This window comes from Armigeres subalbatus, chromosome 1 (assembly GCF_024139115.2).
Source record: "Armigeres subalbatus isolate Guangzhou_Male chromosome 1, GZ_Asu_2, whole genome shotgun sequence".
NCBI lineage: Eukaryota > Metazoa > Arthropoda > Insecta > Diptera > Culicidae > Armigeres > Armigeres subalbatus.
In genome coordinates, this window is record NC_085139.1 from 266,378,923 (window position 1) to 266,387,347 (window position 8,425).

Sequence of the window (8,425 nt, forward strand, 5' to 3'; positions counted from 1 at the left end):
TAGAATAATGGAATACAAGGTGGACAAAAATTAAAAATTGAATGCTTTAAAACATTGAAATTCATTGAGCTTGCATTATTATTTAATTGCAATTATACCAAATTCGTGACGATTTTCGTTCTAGATTCAAACATTCAAGAGCATTCGAAACTAACCTAACTTGCCTGTTGTCCAATTCATTTTTTCTTGCAGAATTATTTACAGTTTGAGTCTGATAACTGATAACTCATTTAAAAAGAAATATGTGTTATTTCAGGTTATTTCACATTTCAACAAATAATTTCCAAATGTCATTTTTGGCCACAAACGTATATCTCCACATTCATAGTGATCACTGCTTAGGTGCGATTTATCTGACATGTCAAAGGTTGTGCAGCAACAGCTAATGGCCCGTTTACATATGAGCTAGTTCTAGCGGACAATGCACTATCCGACAATACTAGCACGAAATTAGCTTAATGTAAACGCTTATTAGCGAGGACAATTCCTGTTTACATGATGCTAATATCGTGCTAGTATTGTCGGACAGTGCATTATCCGCTAGAACTAGCTCATATGTAAACGGGCCATAAGCAAAACAATTGCTTAGTTTGTTCTCCGCTTTCGCAAGTACGTTTCCGCCGCGTTTCCTGCCGAGGACGACCGGGCGCAGTGATCCGACATCAAATTATTGAAAGCTAAGGACTTTCTACGAAAACCTGAGTTCCGTTTGAGGAGATCTCTCTGGCGAATTTCCAGATCCCCATTACTAAAACCCTCATTCGCCTGGAAGTCGATGGGATTCACAATATCACGTAACACCCGAAGGTAAGTTGAATCTTAAAGCAATATTGACCAAAAGCAAATTTAATTAAATGTATTGTGTTTGTTTTTCATGTTCTTTTTTTGAAACAACCATTAGTGCGGAAAAGTGAAGGTAAAGGAAATGCAGAAACCAGCACCATGCACTTCGTTCGATCGCGACAACCGTAGCATCAACCGGGAGGTTGCAATAAACTGCACTGCGTGTTCCACAATGGAGTCTCAACCACGCAGGCTCCCAACTTCTATCCGGGTTTCTGAGCATAAGGAAAATATGGTGTGTGGATCCTGATTTCTGTTATGTTAACAGTAAGATACAGAGACGTATTGGATTTGAGACTCTGACTATGTATTTAAGTTGTTTTCTTATAAGGGCGATATTGCATCATGAGTGCTGTCCAATGAGCAGCTCGAGGTAGCTCGAAGTTGTTCCCGTCCTGCTCGTTCTTTTTTTGGCAACAAATGGACATGAGAGGGATGGGAATAGCTTCGAGCTACTTCGAGCTGCTTATTGGACAGCACTATGATAAGCTTTACCCCCTTTATCGAAGCACGAAAAACAATCAGGTACCGTTGTCCGGTGTGGGCAGAATGGAAGTTATTTATGAATAAAAGTTTCTTTTTTATTATACCAAATTATTCTTATATTTTATGAAGCATAAATTTTAAAAACGTAGGTCCAAGAGAGGCTAGGTTTTCTATTTGTTAGAAGAGAAACTGAATGATTTCCCGATTTTGGATTTGCAACCTTTTAAAATGTATGCTTGATTCTGTGTAGAAAATAAGCAAAATGTTTTGCTGTGATGTTTTGAGAAATGGGAATATCGAAATAAATATTAAAAATACAGAAACAATAATTTTTTACAACAATTTTAATTATATTAATACAAATTCATCGATCTTATATAAACATGCTCCGACTATCGTGCTTAGTTTTTCGTGTTTTCCGAAGTCTTTCTGTATGATGTTTATACTGAATATGCATTTTAATTAGACAATTCTTCAAATCGTGGCAGTTTGGAAATATTATTGGAATAGGAACAGACTGAAGATATGTATGATACACATTCTTCATGTTGTGTATTCCTTCTTCTCTCAGCTGTGTGTAACAGAAATCCAAAGTCAAATAATAATAAAATAATTCTTCTGAAGGAAAGGTATCTGAACGATCGGTAAGTTTTTGTAAGATGACAGAATAACGTGCAATTTCGGAGTCAAAGGGCGCTGTGGTTGTACACATATCAAGACATTTTTGGCATGCTTTACTTTTTAGCTTAGCATTCAAAATAATCTTTCTACACTGATAAAACAGAGCATTTAAAGTGGCACGGTCTTGAGAGTATATCATGCTTGATCCAATATCGAAAAAGTCTACATAGGAGAAGTCATAGTTTGATTTAAAATTTGTACTGTAAGAATCATTCATTGAATCAACCTCCATCGAAGAATTATCATTAACAGAACATTGGGAACTAATAGTAATATTAGGACCTGTTTCTTCCTGCAAAGTTGTATCAAAGGAATTTGAAAGGATGTTTCCATACGATTCATCGCTTTTGCTCTTACTCTTCAAAAGATATTTGAATGAAATTAAGTAATTTCTATCATCTACATCATATGAACTTCCTCTTGGTACATGCATGTATTGGCAAAGCATTATAGTACGTAGGTGTTGTTTCATATGGAGCGCAGTTGGCCTTTTCTGCTTAGATCTAATAACTGAAAACACATTTTCCAGACAGTCTTGAACAAATCTGCCTGTGAATAAAACAGTGTAGTTCTTCTCTTCAAAAAAATAAGTTTGTAGTCTTATAGGGCACTGCACGGACTGCTTTGTCCCTTTCTCACTGCAAAGAAATTAGAAAACAACAAGGCCAGTAAACGTCAAAATTTATGAGGAACGAAAGAGAAAGAGATGTTTCCGTGCAGTGCCCTATAACTGCGTTTGTGGCCATGACAACAGCAGTTTGCCACGGTTTCCAATGACGATCCTTACCGATTTCGATTCCACACATTAGCCGTGCTACCATTTTAATGTGCTCAATAGCCATTTTATGATGAGAATGTACTGTCGGACGTAAAGCATGAATCTCTTCGCGTGAGTTCATAATTTCGTACCATTTCGCAACGTCAGATAAAAATGCACTGGTTGCAATTAAATCAGGTTGATTTGTTCTCTCTCCGACAACTTCCAATGCAGCTGCTACTGCGTAATTGCAGTATTTAGTAGCATTGGCCACTTTCATTTTATCCACATTCGAAAGCGGTTTGTTTTCAAAATCAACATCTGCTTCTGTTAGGCGGTCTACCAAGCTGTGCCCTGAATCTTTCTGTGAACCATGTTCAACGACCAACTTCAGATGTTCACGGTCAACAACATTTGTTTGTAAACCTCGTTTTTCGACATACCATTGCGGCAAAACGATTACTCTATTTGCAATCCAACCATGAACCAAATTCTTGAAAATATGGACCGGATCCGGAATAAACTCAAGGCGTCTACTAGCATCACAAGGATGTTCGATAGATAAATCGCTATGAAGCGTAGATTTCAAGGCTCGAATCCCAAAATCGTTCCACATAGCTTTGTTCGCACTCCCACAATCGGAAGTGACAAAGTGTATACGTAGGTTGTTCTGCTCGGCTTTCTTTATAATTTCTAATACTATCGGTTTGAGTTGACCTTTAGGTATCGAGTTACCTGTAAAATGGAACGCTACGATTTGTTTCCATCGTTCTGAGACACCGCCTAACATAAATACCAATCCTTTCGTGGCTAAATCGTTCGAGGGGGGTAACGTAACATTACCGTACCACTGCTTATTGTTTTGACACAGTTCTTTTGCCTCGTCAATGCTCATCTCATCAAGAAATAAGCCGCAATCTTTCGCCTCGTCGTTCAGTGCTGACACTTTGTCGCCGAGCAGGGTAATCATATTATCCAAGACTCCTAGAACAGTGGAAAATATGTTACTCCAGTGAATTCTGTATGCATATGCTGTGAAAATTACCAGTATCGAAAGGAATATCTTGGATATGTTCCAGAAGTGTCCGAGTAGATGGGAATGGTAAATGACATTCACGAAGAAACTCATAGCCGTTTCCACAAGAGAATCTGGTTTGCAATCCTCGCAACAAGGTGGCCTCCGACCATTTTTTCACCTTTTTCACTTGCCCGAGAGCCAGCTGAATTTGATCATCGTTGAACACTTTGCGCAACCGCTGCGGTGCCTCGAATTGTTTGCATAGCTGCTTATATTTGACCTTCCATGACTGTGCCTTCTGCCGCCAGATTATTGCCAATCTGAAAATTTGTTTCAGGTTAACTGTGCAAAATTGACGAATTATTTGGAAAAAGATAACTACCTCTGAAATTTTGAGCAGCACTTTCTAGGTGGTTTTATATTTTTGTCAGCTGGCACCTGCTTGGCTCTAGATAAACGTTTACTGCTGGTTTCAAAATCCTGGATCGCGTCGTGGCTGAATGAATCAGGGTCGTTACTAATGAAGTCGGCATAATTATGATCATGGAGCGCCGGAGAAGAATATAACGGTAATGATGATGTGGTTTCAAATCCGCCGGAATCACAGTTTACCAGTTTGATTGTCGGTACCGCATTTTTGCTTCTCATAAACTTCCCTTTCCGCTTGTACACGAACGATGCCTCATCAAAATGATCCTGCAATCTGCATGCAAATTAGTATATAAAACTAAAACAACTTTAGCGATATATCATTGAAACTACTTACTGCACAGACTCGGGAATTTTGATTTATCAATGATTTTTCGTTGTCACAGAAATCAATCCATTGTATCCGAAGATCTGGATCTTTAGGGAATCGATAAAAAATCATCGATTTTACCATTTTCCCACAGTTTTTCGCTGAGCAGCACATCTTTCCGCTAGAAAAAAAGTTGTTACGATAGTTTTAGCCTGTTTTCACTTTTCACTTTAGCGAATGCATCAACAGTCCATCAAAAGTAAACAAATAATGTTTGAGTCATGTAAGTGTTTGCTCAATATCTTCGAATTGTTTTGACATTTTCTGAGCCGCGCGTGAGAGAGCAGAGAAAAGGTGATAAATTGACAAGAAAAAGAGCAGTTGTCAAGATAAATGACTTGAAAATTTAAAGTGTTCGAGTCCGCAGCTCCCAGCTTACCATTCCTTATCATTACCAAATCCTTCAATAATGCCGTGAATACCAGGTCCCAACGTACCATCTGTTCATTGATTTCAAGGCAACATACGACAGTGTAGACCGCGTAGAGCTATGGAAAATTATGGACGAGAACAGCTTCCTTGGAAATCTTACCAGACTCATTAATGCAACGGTGGATGGTGTGCAAATTGTGCGAAGATTTCGGGCGAACACTCCAGTTCGTTCGAATCGCGCCGCGGACTAAGTCAAGGTGACGGACTTTCGTGCCTGTTGTTCAACATTGCGCTAGAAGGTGTCATGCAGAGAGCCGGGTTTAATAACCGGGGTACGATTTTCAACAGATCCAGTCAATTTATTTGTTTGGCGGATGATATGGACATTGTCGGCCGAACATTTGCATCTACCGAACATCTACCTTGGATCCTTGCTAACGGCTGATAATAATGCTAGTCATGAAATACGAAGGCGCATCATCTGTGGAAGTCGGACCTACTACGGGCTCCAGAAGAAACTGCGATCAAAAAAGATTCACCACCGCACCAAATGTGTCATGTACAAAACGCTGATAAGACCGGTTGTCCTCCACGAACAAACATGGACAATGCTCGAGGAGAACTTGCAAGCACTCGTAGTATTCGAGAGACGGGTGTTTAGGACCATCTTTGGCGGCGTGCAAGAAGACGGTGTGTGGCGGCGAAGAAGGAACCACGAGCTCACCCAGCTCTACGGCGAACCCAGTATCCAGAAGGTAGCTAAAGCCGGAAAGGTACGATGGGCAGGGCATGGGCAGCAGCGCGGTGGGCAGACCAGGTGCAAAACGACTTGTCGAGCGTGGTGCGCATTCGAGGGTGGAGAGATGCGGCCTCGAACCGTGTATTGCGGTGTCAAATTGTTAATTCAGTGTTATCTGTTTAGATGTAAACTAAATAATGAATATTGCATTTCCAACCAGAATTATTCCACCAGCCGGCTTGCTTACATTTGGTGTTGACGCCACACAGTAAAAAACGATATATTTCCGCAATATTTCATTTAAACCTGCAAACTTAAACCTTGGAACGAGTGATTGTTGATTTCGGACATATGAAAGATAAAGATGGGTTGCTGTTGTAGCCCCCATTTTGTGAATTCAAACGAATTGCCCTCCTTAGGGGCCATTCTTAGTCGTGCGGTAAGACGCGCGGCTACAAAGCAAGACCATGCTGAGGGTGGCTGGGTTCGATTCCCGGTGCCGGTCTAGGCAATTTTCGGATTGGAAATTGTCTCGACTACCCTGGGCATAAAAGTATCAGCGTGTTAGCCTCATGATATACGAATGCAAAAATGGTAACTTGGCTTAGAAACCTCGCAGTTAATAACTGTGGAAGTGCTTAATGAACACTAAGCTGCGAGGCGGATCTGTCTCAGTGTGGGGATGTAATGTCAATAAGATGAAGAAGAAGAAGCATATGTTAATTATTGGTTTTTGTAAGAAGGCTTCCGACTTTCTTGAAAGGAGCCTTCCGAACATTTTAAAATAAGGCTTCCAACCCTCTTAAAACGAAACTTCCGGGTCTCTTGGGAGGAGACTTCCAAGCCTCTTGAAAGTAGGCTTCCAATTCATTTGAAAGTATAATTCCGAGCACTTTGAATGGAGCCATCCGAGCCTGTTGTAAGAAGCTTCTGAATCTTTTGATAGTAGGCTTCCGCACCTCTTGACAAGAGGCTTCCGAGCCTCTTAAATGGCGACTTTCGAACCACTTAAAAAGAGGCTTACTTTGCATCTTGAAAAAACGCTTCTGAGCCTCTTGAAACAAGAATTTCGAGCTTCTTGGAGTGAGGCTTCCGAGCCTCTTGAAAGGAGGCTTCCGTTTCACTTGAAAGTAGGCTTTCGGGCCTCTTAAAAAGAGCCTTCCGACTTTTTTTTTGTAAGTAGGCTTCCTTTTACAAGGTGCACGGACAGAAATTTGATTACATTGAATCTATAATATCGTTTGTTGTATTTAAACAGCAAAAACTATTTGGATTCATGTCTATTTTTATTGATTATACAATATTTGTTCATATTAATTTGAAAATAAATATGTTTGTTTCAATAATCTGACTTACAATAATAAATTTGGTTGTGTGTTGTTTGTTGCTTTGTTAAGTACATGTTGATTAATACTCCTGTATATAAATTTGAACTGCTACTGCTGTAGAACCAAATTATTGCCATATTACGATTGATTCGAGAGTATAAGTTGCTCTGCATAAGTGGATATTATTATTGTGCTACTAATCGTCGTTGGATCAATTTAATCTGTGAAAAACAATCGTGGTCATCATTCAGCTTTGCAAGAATTTGTTAATTTTGGCTCCGCACACATTCGTATCTATTGTTCCTCTCTACATTCACTCATCATCAGAAGAGTGTGTTTATCTGTTTGTGCTGTAACTGAGACGCGTAGAAATAGATTTGCTGAGGTGTGCACAACCGCAGTATGGAATCATCAAGTTGTCATGAATGCAAACAAGGAATCACACGTAATGATCCCGTCGTTAAATGCAGCGCTTTTTGTGACAATGCCAACCGGTACCACGCTGTGTGTGTAGGACTTTCTGTCGAAGAAGGAATTGCTTGTCTCCACCGGAATATTTTTTGGGTGTGTAACCGATGCCGTAATGCGTTTGAATTTAAACTTTCCCGCATTCAAAAAGAAGAGCTGAAGGTATCTGATGCAAAAGATAATGACTATCTTAAGACTGAAATACGCAAACTACACTCATCGATAGAATCACTAGTACAACAATTCGATTCATTAGGCTCGTCACATGCTAGCAAACAGAAAGATAGTTGTGAAATTCATGATGCATATGAAACTCCACCGTTACTCACGTCTACGAGGATCGAACCAGTCGTGCTACATGCCGACCAAACTGCTAATAAATCGTTGTTTGTCTCTAATATAGCCAACGATGTCACGGAAGATGAAGTAAGGGCCATGGTAAACCAAACAGTAGGATCGGATCACGTTATCTCAATAAAATGTCTAATATCGCCTTGGAAGGATAAGTCATCATTGGACTATGTGTCATACCAAGTGATCATTAAAACAGGCAACTCTACGCTACAAAACTACAACTGGCCAAAGGGGATACGCTGCCGTGAATTCAAGAGTCGTTTCGATGTAACCTGGCGACCATCACGGAACTCAAATCAGTAACGTTAACATACATGCTACGAACTATCTGGTGAAAATTATATCATGATCGAATTTTAGTTTGTTTTGAGATGTTAGTTTTTTTTAACACTATGTTCTACTACATACACATCATTGGGGCAACAAAAGCCTGTTGATTAGAAATAATAAATAAATAAATATTGTTGAAATAAAAAGAAATTTTTTTTATTCCAAAAATAAATCTTTTTATTTTAATGTCTAGTTACTCGTTTTCTCTCTAGACAAAAACCGCATGTAACGGTACAGCCTTGAGTAACGC

The 8,425-nt window shown here is 39.5% G+C and overlaps 1 long non-coding RNA gene across 1 annotated transcript; it reads left to right on the forward strand.

The window, feature by feature from the left end:
* The first annotated feature begins 533 nt into the window (after nucleotides 1-533).
* Nucleotides 534-1,426, forward strand: LOC134213703 (uncharacterized). Its single transcript, XR_009979508.1, has 2 exons — nucleotides 534-807; nucleotides 902-1,426. It is a non-coding gene; the product is annotated as an uncharacterized LOC134213703 (long non-coding RNA).
* Nucleotides 1,427-8,425: the final 6,999 nt, after the last annotated feature.